Here is a 17,592-nt window from a genome sequence, read left to right on the forward strand (position 1 = left end):
TATTGGAAAAAACAATTCTAAAAATCATATTACAGAACCAGAAAGTCAAATAGACCCAGAAAGTCAAAGCAATCCTTGTGTGGGGTGGTTGGGGAAAATCAAGTTGGAGGCATGGCTTCAAGTTATACTATTAAGTTACAGTAACTAATTTGTCCCTAAATATTTGATATTTTTGTGGCTATTGTCAATGAGATTACTTTCTTTATTTCTCTTTCAGTGAATTCATTATTAGCATATAAAAAGCTATTTTATATATATTTTGGTATATGTTTATATATGTTTCGGTATATTTGTATATTTATTTGTATATTTGGTATATTTATTTTGGTATATTTATTTTATAGCCTGTAACTTTACTGAATTGGTCTATCAGTTCTAGGAGCATTTTGGTAGAATGTTTAGGTTTTGCCATGTACAACATTATTTCACCTGCAAATATTGATATTTTGACTTCTCTTTTTCCAATTTTAATGTCATTTTTTTCTTTCTCCTCCCTAATTGTTCTTGCTAAAACTTCCAGTACTATTTTAAATAAGAGTGGTAAAGTGGGCATCCTTGTCTTTTTCCAGATCTGAGGGAAATTGTTTTCGGGTTTTCCTTATTCAGTATGATATTGGCTGTTGGTGTTGATACATAGCTTTCATAATTTTGAAGAATGTTCTTTCTATAACCCAATTTTAGAAGAGTTTTATCACAAAGAGTGCTGAACCTTATCAAATGCATTCTCTGCACCTATTGAGGTGACCATATGGTTTTTGTTCTTCATTCTGTTGATATGATTTATGATGTTTATTGATTTGCAAATGTTGAACCACACTTGAATCCCTGGAATAAATCCCACTTGATTGTGATGTATAATCTTTTTGATGTGGTTTTGAGTTCAGTTTTCTAGTATTCTGTTGAGAATCTTTGCATCAATGTTCATTAAAGATGTAAGCCCGTAGTTTTGTTTTCATGTTGTGTCTTTAGTTTTGGTATCAAAGTTATGCTGGAGTCATAAAAAGAGAATGGCACAGTTCCATTCTATTCAATATTTTAGAATATTTTGAGAAATATTGGAATGAATTACTCTTTAAATGTTTTCTAGCATGTAGTTGTAAAGCCATCGTGTCCTGGACTTTTCCTTGATTAGTACATCAATCTTACTGCTTGTCATGATTCTGTTTAGATTGTATCTTCTTCATTTAATCTTTTTTTAAAGATTTATTTACTTATTTGAAATTCAGACCAGAGAGAAGAAGACACAGAGAAGGAGAGACACACACACACACACACACAGAGGTCTTCCATCTGCTTGTTCGATCCCTAGTTGGCCACAAAGGCAGAGCTGCACCCATCCAAAGTCAGGAACCAGGAACTTCTTCCGGATCTCCTACCTGGGTGCAGGGACCCAAGGACTTGGGCTATCTTCTACTGATTTCCCAGGCCATAGCAAAAAGCTTAATTGGAGTGGAGCAGCCGGGACTCGAATGGGCACCCATATGGGATACGGCACTGCAGACAGCCGCTTTACCCTCTATGCCACAGTGATGGCTCCCTTTTAATCTTCATAGGTTCTATGTACCTAGGAATGTATTCATTTCTTTGAGGTTTTCTAGTTTATTACCATATAGTTTTTCATATAATTTCTTATGATTCTTTGTAATTCACTGGTCAGTTTTAATGTCTCCTTTTTCATCTCTAATTTTATTTGAGATTTTTCCATCTTTTTTCTTTGTTAGTCTGGAGGTTTACCTATTTTGTGTATCTTTTAAAGACAGCTTTTTGTTTTGTTGATTTTTTGCATTTTTTTAGTTTGATTTTATTTATTTCTGATCTGAGCCTTATTTCTCAACTCCTGAATTTAGATTTGCTTTGTTCTTGCTTTTCTTAGTTTTCAAGGTACATCATTACAGCCCTCTTTTTTTTTTTTTTTTTTTTTAAGATTGATTTGTCTGAAAGAGAGAGAGACAGAGAAAGTGGTGGAAGGAGAAGTCTTTCATCCCTTGCTTCACTCCCCAAATGGCCACAATGACTGGAGGTAGGCCAGGCTGAAGCTAGGAGTTTCCTTTGGGTCTCCCACAGGTGTTCAGGGTCCCAAGGACTTGGGTAATCCTCCGCTGCTTTCCCAGGTGCATTAGCAGGGATCTGGACCACAACTGGGCATTCAAGACTAGAACAGACACCCATTTGCGATGCTGTCACTGCAGGCCATAGCTTAACTTACTGTACCACAGAGCTGGCCCCAGACATTTTGCTCACTCTATTTCTAATGCAAGCAGTTAATGCAATAAATTTCCCTCTTAATACTACTTTTGCTGTATTCCACAGATTTTGACATGTTGTATTTTCATTTTCAATTATTTCAATACAGTTTTTTTTAAATTTCCTTAATTTCTTCAATGACCCATTGACCATTCATTAGCCTGTTCTTTAGTTTCTGTGTATTTATGAATGTTCTATTTTTCTTGTTGATTTCTAGTTTTATTCCTTTATGGACTGAAAACATGTGGCATGATTTAAAGCTTACTAAATGTACTGAAACTTGATTAGTGGCCTAATATATGGTCTGTCATAGAAAATGTTCCATGTGCTGAAAAGAATAAGTATTCTGTAGGTGTTGGGTGAAATGTCCTATAAATATCTGTTGGGTCTATTTGCTCAATAGTATGTTTCAGCTCTGATGTATCTTCACTGATTTTCAACCTAAATAACCTGTCCATTGGTGAGAGTGGGGTGTTGAAGTCTCCCACTATAATTGTATTGGAGTTTATTTCTCCTGTTAGATTTAATAGTATTTGGTGTATATATCTGGTGGTGTTCTGGTGAGTGTGTGTATATTTGGTATTGTTACATCTTCTTGCTGAATCAAATCTTTTATCAAAATAATAGGTCCTTCTTTGTCTCATTTTATAGCTTTTTTTTTATTTGAAGTCTGTCTTACCTCATATGAGTATAGCTACCCCTGGTCATTTTTAGTTTCCATTTGCCTGGTTTATGCTTTTCAAGCCCTTCACTTTCAGTCTATTTGTACCTTTGCTTGGAGCAATGTCAGCATGTAGTGTGGTCTTGGTGTTTTATCCATTTCATTAACCTAAGTATTTTGGATGGGGAGTTTAATCCTTTATTCAAGGTTAGTGTTACTAGGTAAGAATTAACATCTGCTGTTTTGTTGTTTAGATACTGAATATATCTGCTCTGTTAGTGAATTTGATGGTGGAACCTATTTTCATGATGTTTACTTCTAATGAAAAATTCTCTTAAGAATTTATTGTAAGACTTGTCTAATGGTGGTGAATTCTCTTGGTTTCTGCTTGTCTGGAATCTACCCTTTTTATCCTTCTCTTTGCAAATATAGCTTCACTGGATATCATATTCTTGGTTGGAAAGTTTTGTTTTTTTTAAACCTTGACTATAACACTCCACATATTTTGGCCTTGAGGTTTTTGCTGAGAAGTCTGATGTTAGTATAAATGGTTTTTCCATTTATATGTAATTCATTCCTTTTCTCTAATTGTTTTTATGATTCATTCTTCATCCTTAGATTTTGACAATTTGACTGCAGTATCCCTTGGAGATCTTTTTTTTGGTTGAGCCTACTTGGGGTCCTTTGAGCTTATTGTATATGGATTTATGTGTCTCTTTCAAGACCTGGAAAATGTTCAAGTATTATATTGTCTCAATGTCTCTTTTCTTATCTTATTTTACAGCAATAGCTAAAATTCAAATAGATAGTTGTTTAATGGTATCCCATATTTTGCACAGACTTTCTTTATTCTTTTTAATTCGTTTATCTTTATTTATGTTTAATTGAGTTGTTTCAAAAGTCTTGTCCTTGAGGCCAGGAATTCTTTGCTCCACCTGGTCTATTCTGGTGTTGTAGCTCTCACTTGTATTATTTTACTGCTTGAAGATTTCATCTCCAAAATTTCTATGTGGTGCTTCTTGATGATTTCTATCTCCTTAGTGATTTTCTTTCATGTCACTGCTTGTCTTCTTCATTTCTTTCATCTGTGCATCTCTATTCTCTTGCATCACATTGAGTTTCCTTACAATCATTATTTTGAATTCTAGTTCTACATTTCATAGAATTTCTTCAGTTCAAAATCTAATTCTGGAAGACTATTTTGTTCTTTAGAGGTGTCATGCTTCTTATCTTTGTGTCCCTACATTGACATCTGCATCTGCTATAATCATTCTTCTTTATGGAGTAGGTTTTATTGGAAAAGAGCTTATGGTTGAGCTGTAATGCAGGATATCACTTGGCTTGTTGCTAGTGCTTTTGCTCTAGGTGAGCCCAGGAGTGTAGTCTCTGAGTTATTTTTCATTTTAGTCAATGTCAGTTGTGTTTACAAGTGACACGGTGATCTAACCTATTGCAGTTTATAGAGATAGAAGTGTGGCTTTGAGATGAATGTGGTTTTCTTATGGTAAGTATCTTTGTTACAGACAGTTCGCTGTCCATCTCTTGGTTTGTGATAGCCAGGGCCTTGTTCTTTGTGATTGGAGAGACAAATTTGGCTGTCCGCTTCACACTTTGCAAGACAGCATGTCACTGGGATTTGTGGTACCAATCACTGTGGCTCTAGTCCTGTGCTGTGGATTGGCCCTTTTTCAGGTTGTTCTAGGAGCATTCAATCTGTGCTGCAGCTTATAACACCAACAGCCTTGGCTCCAAGACTAAAAAATGTGAACGGAACCCTGTTGTAGTTCTACAGGGTGACTACAAGGCATACAGCAGATTTTGCTCAGGCAGGTTTGAGTCCAGAGAAGTGAGATGCAGGTAGGTTCTTTGCTAGGTCCACTAGTAGATGCCAGTGAGATTGAGGATATTACAACTAGTTGTGATGGACCTCATGTTTTAGGGTGCAGTAGGGTCATTACTGAGATCCACAAGGTTGGACATGGATTTTTTTTATGGGCTGTTGCTGGTGCTAGCCCTCAAAAGCTAAGGGGAAAAACTCCTGGCCCATGTTGAATGTATAAGCATAAACCCGGGACTAATGCTTCAAAGCTCCCAAAACTGCAGGATGCAGAGATCTGTCTTTTGCATCTCTGACTCTGTTTCTGATACCAGTGGAAAAGACTTTTCACAGGCCCCTCTGGCGCTCTGCAGAGGGGTGGGGGGCGTTGGCTTCCTTTTGAGTGGTTGTTCAGACCCCAGTTAGCTCCCTAGAGTAAAAGTCAATAGGTGTCTGCAGAATTCCCTCTCAGCTAAAGATGTGGGTGGCAGGACACGCAGCAATTTCTTCCTACTTTGATTTGGTAAGATAGCTGTTCCCAGCTAGCAGCTGCTTGTGCAGGGGGCCAACTGCAACAGTGTCTCTGTCCTCTCTTATGCTACAGATACTTTGTTCTTTTTGTATCCCAGTCACAGGGCAGCTGAAGTTTTCACAGCTACACCTATTCAGTCATCTTGGATCCCATCATTCCTATTGTAAAGGTGCAATTTACTCTCAAATTGAATTCAAAGTGTGATAAGTCTAGAGAATATGAAAGAATAATCAATTTTAATGTTGCTGTTTTTTTTTTTCTGTACAGTGAGCCATTTAGGCTTCAATATAAACTTGAACCCTATCCAGTTAGTTGGAATTTAGTTATTTTTTAAATTAATAGTTGTAAAAATAAAGTTGGCATAGAATTTCTAAACCAGTTAGCTCATGGAGTTCAGCAGTGTGTCTGAGTTTATGGATGATTTGGTTGTGTTCTTTTGTAGTCCCACATGTTGGAAACTTAAAAAAATATATAGTAGACATAAATTGGCTTTGGTAAATATTGCTGGAATATATGAAGCCATTTGATCATCTGCTTTCTAACTGATTGTCATCTTTGTAACCCAGTGGGAATTTTGAAGACCTTAATTATCCTAATGAAATAATCAAAAAAAAAAGCCCTGTACATATAAGACTTTGAATTACTTAATACCTTCCCCAAGGAAAAAAACAAACAATAAAAGACATCTGTAACCTTCTATATGAAACAAAAATGTAGCTCATCTAAAATCTTGAATGCTTTTAGAAAAGAGTAAAGTATGTTGCCTTTTCTCCTGGAAATAGTACATATCTCACACAACATTAGATTTTCTAATTACATGAAAATATGAGTTTTTCAATCAGTGAAAGGCAAAATTTAATTTGGTCTTAATCTTAAACTTGGAAATAACATTTAGTTGCAGGTGCTTTTACAGTTAGCATAGAATATAATGACCAAGGCCTCAAAATATGAATGAATTATCCATTCATGTATGAATGAGATGTATGAGAGCCCAGAATAGGTCAGGTTCAAAGATAATAAGACAATAGTTATACATTATTTGCTTTCTGCATCATGATTATTAGAAATGTTTTATGAATAAGATTTAGGAAATGAAGGGACTGGATATTAGTAACAGTAGATACAATTTTAAACAATTATTTTAATAATGAGTAAATTAAAATATTTAATTGCTTATTAACTACTAATATGTACTTCCTAAATATCCAGATATCTGTTTTCATTAATTTTTCTCCCCTACTATTTCCCCTCCAGAAGTTTGCTGTAAATGTATGAAGAATTCACAGTCTTTCTCTTATGGCTAGACCTTTCATCTGCTCAAACACAAATTTCCCTACAAAATAATTATTCAACCCTTCCCAAGCCCTGTGCCATGATAAATGGTTTAATCTATATAAGACATGCAGTGATTATAACTAGCTTAGTGACTGGGAATAAGCTTCTACTTCTACAATTCATTTTTTTTTTTTTCATGTACACATTTATTTACTCAACAGAAACTTAGAGGCAGGTGTTTGGATTAGTGGTTAAGGCATTAGTTAAGATGACCATGTCCCCTGTTTGGAGTACTTGGATTTGGTTATTGGTTCTGGCTCCTGATTCTACCTTAGTTTTTTAAAGATTTATTTATTTATTTGAAAGCCAGAGTTACACAGAGAAGGAGAGGCAGAGAGAGAGAGAGGCAGAGAGAGAGAGAGAGAGAGAGAGAGAGATCTTGCATCTGCTGGTTCACTCCCCAATTAGCCACAATAACTGGAGCTGTGACAATATGAGGCTAAGAGCCAAGAGTCTCTTCCAGGTCTCCCATCCAGGTCTCCCAAGGACTTGGGCCATCCTTTACTGCTTCCCCAGGCCATAGCAGAGAGCTGGAATGGAAGTGGAGCAGCTGGGACTTAAACCAGCGCCCATATGGGATGCCGGCTCTGCAGGCAGCAGCACCGGCCCCTCTACCTTACTATTAATGCATACCCCTGAGACAGCAATGACGGTTTAAGTGATTGGGTTCCTGTTGCCCAGTTAGGAGATATGGATTGAGTTCTGGATCCTTGGCTTTGGCTATGGCTATGGCTATGGCTATTGCAGGCATTTGGAATGTAAACCAGTACATGCGGGATCTCTCTCTCTTTCTCTCTCCCCCACCTCATGATTTTTCTCCCCATTCCACCCTCCTTCCCTCCCTCTCCCTGTCCCTCCTTCTCTCCATCCCTCCTTCTCTCCCTCCTTCCCTCCCCTCCCTCACAAATAATTTTTTGAAGTTTAATGAATTTGTAATTGTATTCAGAAAATAAACATGAGAAGAACAAGACCATAGCTACTAAATGAGTCATACTTTAACAAAAAAAAGGAAGTACTACTTGCATAAATTTCCAAAATTCTATGTATTAACTAGAGAATATTGACCATGCTTTTATAAAAGAAAAAAAAATGTATGTTTTTAAAATTTTATTCAAGTTATTCATGTTTCATTTATTTCATGTATGAAGATTTAGGAACATAGTGACTTTTACCTGCCAACCACTCTCCCAACCATGTTCCAACCCTTCTTCCTCCTCCTCTACCTTTCCCACTTTTTTTTTTTTTACAGGCAGAATGGACAGTGAGAGAGAAAGAAACAGAGAGAAAGGTCTTCCTTTGCCGTTGGTTCATCCTCCAATGGCCGCCGCGGCTGGTGCACTGTGGCCAGCGCACTGCGCTGATCCAAAGGCAGGAGCCAGGTGCTTCTCCTGGTCTCCCATGGGGTGCAGGGCCCAAGCACTTGGACCATCCTCCACTGCACTCCCTGGCCACAGCAGAGAGCTGGCCTGGAAGAGGGGCAACCTGGACAGAATCCGGAGCCCTACGGGGACTAGAACCCAGTGTGCCGGCGCCACCAGGTGGAGGATTAGCCTAGTGAGCTGCAGCGCCGGCCTCTATCTTTCCCACTCTTAACATTTCTGAAGAGTTATTTTCTGTTACTTAATGATCATAAAGTTAGCATTACACTAAGTAAAAGACTTCAAAAAATAGTAGGAAGAAAAAAATAAATACTGTTCCTCAACAGAAGAGACAAGGGCTGTATACAATCATTGAATCTCAAAATGTCCATTTCACTCAAATATATTACATTTTAAGTACTCTATTAGTTACCTCAGATCAGGGAAAACCTATGATACCTGTCTTTTGGACACTGGCTTATTTCACTAAGCATAATAGTTTACAGTTGTGTCCATGTTGTTGCAAAAGGTGGGATTTCATTTTTATTACAGCTGAGTAGTACTCCATATTATGTGTATGTATATATATATATATATATAAAGATAAATTATGCGATATATTCAACAGTTGATGGACGTATGCATTGATTCCACATGTTAGCTATTATGAATTTTGCTGCAATGAACATGGGGGTACAGATAATTCTTTCATATGCTGATTTCTACTCATTTGGGTAAATTCTCAGGAGTAGAATGACTGGGTCATATTGTAGGTCTATATTCAGATTTCTGAGGATCTCCATACTGTCTTCCACAGTGGCTGCAACAGTTTACATTCCCATAAATGGTGGACCAGGGTACCTTTACCCCCATATCCTCACAAGAATTTGTTGTTTATTGATTTTTGTATGTGAGCCAATCTAACTGGAGTGAGGTGAAATCTCATTGTGGTTTCGATTGCATTTCCCTGATGGCTAGTGACCCTGAGTGTCAAGTGTCTGTCAGCCATTTAAATATCCCCTCTTGAAAAATGCTTGTTCAAATCATTTGCTCATTTCTTAATTGGATTGTTTGTTTTGTTGTTGTTGACTTTCTTGAGCTGTTAATAGATTCTGGCTGTTTACCCTTTATCAGTTGCATAGTTTGCTAATATTTTCTCTCATTCCATTGGTTGCTTCTTCACTTTGCTGAATGTTTCTTTTGCAGTGCAGGAGCTTTTCAGATGAATTTAATCTCATTTGTCAATTTTGGCTTTGATTGCCTGTGCTTCTAGGGTCTTTTCCAATAAATCTTTGCCTACACCAATATCTTGAAGAGTTTCCCCCATGTTCTCTAGTAATTTGATTGTATCAGCTTCTAGATTTAGGTCCTTGATCCAGTAGAGTGGATTTTTGTATAAGGTGTATGGCCAGGGTCTAGTTTCATACTTTTGCTTGCAGAGATCCAGTTTTCCCAGCACCATTTGTTGAAGAGACTGTCCTTGCTCCAGGGGTTGATTTTAGATCCTGTGTCAAAGATAAGTTGATTTTAGAAGTGTGGATTGATTTCTGGAGTTTCTGTTCTGTTCTATTGGTCTACATGTCTGTTTTTGTGCCAGTACCAGGCTGTTTTGGTTATAACTGCCATGTAGTATGTCTTGAAATCAGGTATTCTGATGCCTCTGTTTTTTGTTGTATATTGCCCTAACTCTTTGGGGTCTGTTGTATTTCCATATAGAGTTTAGCATCATTTTTTTTTTACATCTGCAAAGAATGTCTTTGGTATTTTGATTGGTATCACACTGAATCTTTAAATTGCTTTTGGTAATATGGGCATTTTTATGTTGATCCTTCCAATCCATGAACATGGAAGATTTCTCCATTTATTTAATGTCTCCTATTTCTTTCTTTAGTGTTTTGTAATTTTCATCATAAAGATCTTTTACATCCTTGGTTAAATTTATTCAAGATATTTAATCTTTTTTGGAGCTATTGTGAGTGGGACAAATCTTAAACGTTCTTTCTCAGCTATGCTGTTGTCTGTGTACACAAAGACCATTGATTGTTTTTTGGTTATTTTTATATCCTTCTACTTCACCACTCTATGAGTTCCAACAGTCTCTCAACAGTGTCTTTTGGATCCCCTATATAAATAATCATGTCATCTGCACATGGGGATAGTTTGTCTTCCTCCTTCTCAATTTGTATCTCTTTGATTCTTTGTATTTCTTGATTGCCCTGGCTATACCTCCAGGAATATATTAAATAGCAATGCTGAGAATGGGAATCCTTGTCTGGCTTCAGATCTTTGGGGGAATGCTTCCAGCTTTTCCCATTCAATAGGATGCTGACCATTGGTTTGTCATAAATTGCCTTGATTGTGTTTTTAACATAATACTATGTAACATTTTATATATATATATATATATATAAAGTCTTAAAAAATTAGTGGAAATGCTTATTATGAGAAAACTATGCATAGTTTTCAAAAATTTTACACTGATATCTACTTTTTCAAAATTCAGCTTTCTTTTATGTTACCTCCACATGAACATATTCGTAGAGAAAATATTCATGATAATTAAAATCCTATTTTCTGCAAATGGGCACATGTTGTAACTGATATTCTTAGCTACATTCTTCTCATTCTGTGTCTCCTTTGACTTCAGCAATCACCTCTGTGGATCCTGGTTTTTAACCTGATAAGGTGACCCAAATCATCATTACTTAAGGGTCTAAGCCATTATACTCTTGCCTGGATTAGGGAGTTGTCCAGTTCCCATTGGTAGTCAGGATCAATCACACACCAAGCTCAACTGTAGATTTAGAGAAATGAGGAACTCAAGTGAACAGTCTATTATTTATGATACTAACTAGTTATTGAGACAACTTAAGAAATTTCTCTTCAATTTTTCTAGAAATCGTTATGGTCCTATGATATTTGGTCATAACTAAAATAGGTTTAAAAATAGATATACATATATATTTTATAGCAGGGAATAAATTATTTGGGGTAATAAAACTTACCTGTACTGTAAAGACAACCTGTTAACTCATTAACTGTAATGACCTATATCTTCTGTGATATTTAGGTTCCCAAATGAACATTCTCTAGTAGGTAAAAAAAAAATTATCCAGACTAAATCAGGAAATAGGTGTGAATTTTAATGTTCTGTACTATGTCATGTACTTAAAATATGTATGATAATGTAAAAACCTTAATTTGAGAGTCATATCTAATTCCAATTAAATGAATGAAATGTGAAAGAGGTAAAGGGTAAACCAAGTTGGTGTAAAATGATCAGACTCACAAACGAGGGACATTTTGAACTGAGACCATACTGAGAGTGTTCATAAGATGAGGATGCTCCAGAGTTCCTTTATAGGCAACAGTAACATCCACTGAGATCAGCCGCTTTCCATTGAAAGACTGACACCAAGAATTTTATCCTAGATGCCATCATATTGATACACTCATCTTTTGAATGAGGTCAGTTGTCTCAGTTACATTCTAATAAAGGAAAAAGGATAGCATGTCAAATAAAGTGATAAAATATTAAATGTGTGTAAGTCGAGTGTCTGAAACAGGATGCTCTGGGATCTGAGTGCAGTGTCTAATGTAAGTTGCTTAGCTATCAAAAACATTGTCTTACTCTGGAGCTACCTAGTTACTTAGCATCAGGGGGAGTTGGGTTTCCATAGTACAGGTCAGAATCCATGAACCCTTGAAATTGAATCTTCTCATCCCATATTACACTCTCATGTTAAAGAACAGAGGAAAAAATGGTGATGATATTCAATATGGTCTTCAATGACATAACAGTTTCAGAGGTATTATTTTCATATATTCAGGTAAGATAAATATTGCTGACACCATGTAGAGATGTAAACTGGAATCCACATAAATAAATAAAGGTATAAAGTTGATCCTACTTTTGATTTGATTAAACATAGTCCTAACAATAAGTGCTAGGTATATTTGATGACTTTGTTAACATATTTATAAAATATATAAAATAGTTATATTTGATTTGTTATTAACAAATACAATTATAAACTCATATTTGCTGTAAGAAGATAAAGTTTTGAAATGTACAAACAAAATAAATGTAGGGTCTGGCACTGTGGTGCAGTAGGTTAATCCTCTGCCTGAGGTGCCAGAATCCCATATGATTGCTGGTTCAAGTCCTGGCTACACCACTTCTGATCCAGCGCTCTGCTGTGGCCTGGGAAAGCAGTAAAAGATGGCCCAAGCACTTGTATCCCTGTACCCATGTGGGAGATTAGGAAGAAGCTCCTGGCTCCTGGCTTTGGATTAGCCCAGCTCCAGCCATTAAAGCCATTTGGAGCATTAACTAGCAGATTGAAGACCTTTCTCTCTGTCTCTCCCTCTCACTGTCTGTAACTCTACCATTTCAAATAAATAAAGAAAATCTTTAAAAAAAAAACTAAATGTAGCATAAACAAGATATGCTTAAACAAGACTGCTTGGACACATAGGCAGGCACTCCACGACCCCTTTGATGGCCCCACAGTTATCAGGGGAATAGGTGGTTCCTGTCTTGTTACCCTGCTCTAGGTCATGAAGATTCTCTTTTACGTTCTTTTTTAGACATTTTATAGAGCTACATTTTACTTTTTTATTATTTAATAAATGTGAATTTACAAAGCGCAACTTTTGTATTGTTGTGGCTTCCCCCCCCAACCTCCCTCCCTCCCGGGCCCTCCCCTCTCCCACTCCCTCTCCCATCCCGCCCTTCATAGAGTTTCATTTTCAATTACCTTCATATACAGAAGATCAACTTAGTATACACTAAGCAAGGATTTCAACAGGCTGCACTCACACACCGCTCAAGGTATAGGGTATTGTTCAACTAGTAGCGTTGTCTTTAAGTTTCATAGTAAAACACATTAAGGACAGAGATCCTACATGGGGAGCCTGTACCCAGTGACTCCCATTGTTGATTTAACAATTGGCACTCTTATTTATGGCGTCACTTTTATATTTATGACTCAATAGAGTAAATTTCGTACAAAGTATGGGCTTTAGGTCAATGTTCATTTTGTTTTATTTTACTATTTGCATTTTGATGCCAGTTTGGTACCATTTTTGAAGACTTTTTCATAATTGAATTGGTTTTGTTCCTTTTTCTGAAATCATCAGGGCATATTTGTCAATATCTGTATTTTTATCAGTAGAAGGTGAAAAAAAGAAGAGAAAGCTGAAGGCCACACTAATTGTGTAAGGGAAAAAGAAAAGTCTTGTTATGACAAGCAGGGATGTGTACAAATTTTTAAAAATGGGATTTTACTACTATATAAAAGGAGGTAAGGGATATTAGAGGACAGTTAGAATCCTCTACCAGATCAGCTATTGTTTGGAAAAAATACAAAACATGACTCAGAATTCTGGTAGATTTTCTTTCCTATCAAAGTCTGGCAGAAGGGTGACATGGCTTATGTCTCTGGGCACTGGAGGCCCCAAAATGCCACACAATGAATTTTTTAACACCAATCTTTTTAGTCCCTTCTTTTTTCAAGGGGAGAAACAGAAAGAGAAATAGAGAGGGAGAGAGCTCCCCCATCTGCTAGTTCTCTTTCTGGAAGCCCACAATGGCCAGGCTGAAGTAGAAGCTGATAACTCAATCCAGTTCTCTTAAGTCAGTGAAAGGGAGCCGACTATTTGAACCTTAACCTACTACCATTGAGGGCCTGTCAGGAAGCCACAAAGGGAGCTGGAACTGGGAGCTGAACCCAGAACCTTCAGTATGTAATGGGGACATCTTAATCAGAGCCCTAACCAAATGCCTACTAGCAGTAACTTTTATTATACAGACACTGACTGCAGTCTTCTCGACTTGAGCTTGGTAAACCGTCTTTGATTTCTTTTAGGTAACTGCTTCTCTCAATGTTCATGATCTGCTTCTGACTCAATTCTGATAAATTTTAGATGATATATTAGCTAATAACTTTTCATTAAGGTTGGATATTTTCAGATCTTGTACTTACCTTGATACAGATAAAACATGCAAAGATACTCAAATAGAAGAGCACAATCCCTTTCCCTAAACACTGGAAGTTAAAAGGCAGAAATAGAGAAACCGTTATACTTAGTGAAACAAGCCAATCCCAAAAATACAAATACCATATATTTTCCCTGGTATGTGGTAACAAATAGTACCTAAAATGTAATGTATAGGAATGAAATTAATATTTTGAACTTTGATGATTGTTGACAGCTCTGAACAGTATTTGTTGAACACTTTACCTAGTGTAAGGTTAATCTTATGAGTATAAACTAAACTGAAAGTAGCTTAATGTGAAAATTGAGAGGAATTAAGGAAGAGAGTGGAAATGATCACTATGTTCCTAAATCTGTACATGAAATTTGTATATGTTAAATAGCATTAAGAAAAATTGGAAAGCAAGTTTGATTGACTCTCAGGCCAAAACAGTTGAGACAGTTAAAATAGTGTGTGACTATAGATAATGTGCTATTTCCCTCAACGAAAAAGAAAAAAAAAAAAAAAACTGACAAAGTATTTTGAGTGTCTTTATGTTTTGAGTAAATAGCAATGTTTAACCTGACTAGGGATTCCACAATGCATCCATGTCGAGAAACATCACCTGGTACCCATAAATATGCACAATTTTTACATATCAATTAAAAAATAGACAAGAGTAGAGACTTGCCCTATCTCATCCTTGCTGGCAGTGGTTATGTGTGGCTTGATGTTTCAATGGCACTCAAAGAATCCCCGATATTTTTCATTCAGGTGAGAAACAACGAACCATTATTGGAAAATGTGCCCTGATTTATCCTATGCCAGGCCTTTTCTAGTTCCAGGGGAGGATTAGGCTGTTAGGCATCCACTGAGTTGTCATTAAGCTGCAGCTGGAATGGGAGGTTGGCAAGAACGGAGCAGGAATGTCATCAAAATATGAATCTGATTGCCTGGAACCAACTGTGTGAGGAATTGGCAATCTCCTTGCTTTATTATGTATTTTCTTTCTAGAAGTTTTAAATTTCTAATTGTAAATGAAACTTTCACATGAATGACAAACATGTATATCAACACTCAGAATTCTCAAGGGTAGTTTCAAAGGATGATTATACCTTTCCTCAGTATAGACAGTATGAATGTTGTCTTTCTCTGCCTCCAATTCGTACGTGTTTAAAGACAGGGAACCACAGAGAGTACACTTTGAAGTCAGATGAATTTAATTTTACTTTTTGGGCATTTTATTATTTAAATGTTTTGATTGGTGTATAAAACTTGTAGATTGCTTGAGGATACAGTATAATATTTTAACACATATACATAGTATGAACAGATAAAGCCAGACAATTAGTTTCATTTTCCTTATCTTTTCCTTATATTTGGAGCATATCTACCTCTTTCTGGTGCATTATGTAGTATTAAATGATAGTTGTGAACTGTAGTCACCTCCATTCTACTAGGGAACTCTCAAATGTGTTACTTGTGTCTGAATGTGTTTTGATACCTGTTGTCCAGTCTTTCTTTATGTTCAGTCCCAACCTTCCCAACCTCTAGTAATCACTAAAGTTCATATCTACTATTTTTTTCTTAACTTGCAAATATAAGACATAACATGCAATATTTGTCTAAGTCTAGCTTATTTCAGTTGACAAAATGACCTCCAGTTCCAATAACTTTGAAATGTCATGATTTCATTTTTTAAACTTTTATTTAGTAAATATAAATTTCCAAAGTACAGTTTATGGATTACAATGGCTTCCCCCCCACCATAACTTCCCTCCCAACTGCACCCCTCCCATCTCCCACTCCCTCTCCCATTCCATTCACATCATTTTCAATTATCTTTATATACAGAAGATCGATTTAGTGTATATTAAGTAGGGAGATTTCTGACGCCATAAATAAGAGTGTCAAATTGTTAAGTCAACAACAGGAGTCACTGTGTACTTACTCCTCATGTGGGATCTCTGTCCTTAATGTGTTGTCCAATATGAATTAATGCTATAACTAGTACTGAAAAAGTATTTTACACTTTATGTTCTGTGTGGGTGCAAACTGATGAAATCTTTACTTGCGATTTCATTTTTTTTATAGCTGAATAACATTCTGTGTAATCTACCAGATTTTATTTATCCACTTACCCATTGATAGACATTTTGGTAACACTGTTTCATAATAGGTAACCTCTTGGGAATTATTTAATCTCTATAAACCTTGGTTTCTTCACATTAAAATTAGGACTATATTATTGTATATCAAATGTGGTTATAATAGGAAAGATTTTCCATAAAGCTTTTGAGCAGTTGTGTAACATTTACTCATAATATATACCCTAATATTTCTTAGATATTTATATTTTCAGCTACTCATTCAAGGATTATTTAAGTACCTAATTGCCTACCATTTTCTTGTAGTTGAGAATTTTTCAACAAACAGACAGAATAACATCTTTTCCCTTGAAATGTTTGTTGGTTTTATATTTGGAGATGTACTATAAATGCAAAATGTTTTCTTGATTGATTTATTTTAAAATGGCTCATTTTTACTGCATCTGAAACAGACTTCAAGTCATTCAATATCTCAAATCCTTTAATGTTTTTCAAAATATTTTATTGCAATACTATATATACATATATATACACACACACCAAACTGCACAAAATGCATGAAAAAAATCAGAAGAACTCTTGAAGTGTTACTAAAAGTCAGAGATACAGTTAAATGAAATCCAGAAATCAATACATGACATGGATGAGAAATTCTGTAAAGAGATAGAGATATTGAATAAAGCACAAGGTAATAATTACAAATGAAATTTTCAGTATGTAAAATGAAAAAACCCACTAATCCTAATAACATGTTTCTCTTCTCTGAGATGGTCCAGAGGTGGTAATCTCTATTCTCTTACATACTTGACTTAGTAGGGGAACACACCTCTTACAAAGGAATCCAACTCTATATGATATAATTAAAAATTGCTAAAAGTACATTTTAAGTGTTCTCATCACAAAAGCATATTAGATCATATTTAAATACTTGATTCAGCAATTTCACAATATATACAATTTTCAAGACATACTATATATCACAAATGCATACAATTTTTATTAATTAATGTAAGCTAAATCTAACAAGCCCTTGAGAAGGGAGCCTATCTCTGAATTTTGACAGACAGTAGTACACCAAATTTATTTCCCCAGCACTTGGCCCTGTAATAACTCTTTTCTTTCATCATGTTTTCAAAGACATAGGACAATATGTCACCAACAACATATCATTTTGTCACTTACCCCATACTGAATAAACAGAAATAACTTAGAACTTTTCTTAAAGAATTTTAAAAAGATCACTTATAAAATAAAAAAGCCCTAATATTTTCTACTTTAACTACATAAAATTGTTTTCCCAGAAACCTTTTATTTAAGGAATACAAACTTCATCCATTTTATAATTACAGCTTTAGGAACATGGTAATTCTTCCCACTGTACCCACTCTCACACCCACACTCTTATCCTCCCCCTCCTATTCCCATTGTTATTTTTTTACTAAGATCTATTTTCAATTAACTTTATACACACATGATTAACTATGTTAAGAGTTCAACAAATAGTATAAAAAAAACTCTTCCTGAACAGTTGAGACGAGCTGTTCAAAGTCATTGCTTT

Source organism: Oryctolagus cuniculus, chromosome 3 (assembly GCF_964237555.1).
Source record: "Oryctolagus cuniculus chromosome 3, mOryCun1.1, whole genome shotgun sequence".
NCBI classification, from domain to species: domain Eukaryota; kingdom Metazoa; phylum Chordata; class Mammalia; order Lagomorpha; family Leporidae; genus Oryctolagus; species Oryctolagus cuniculus.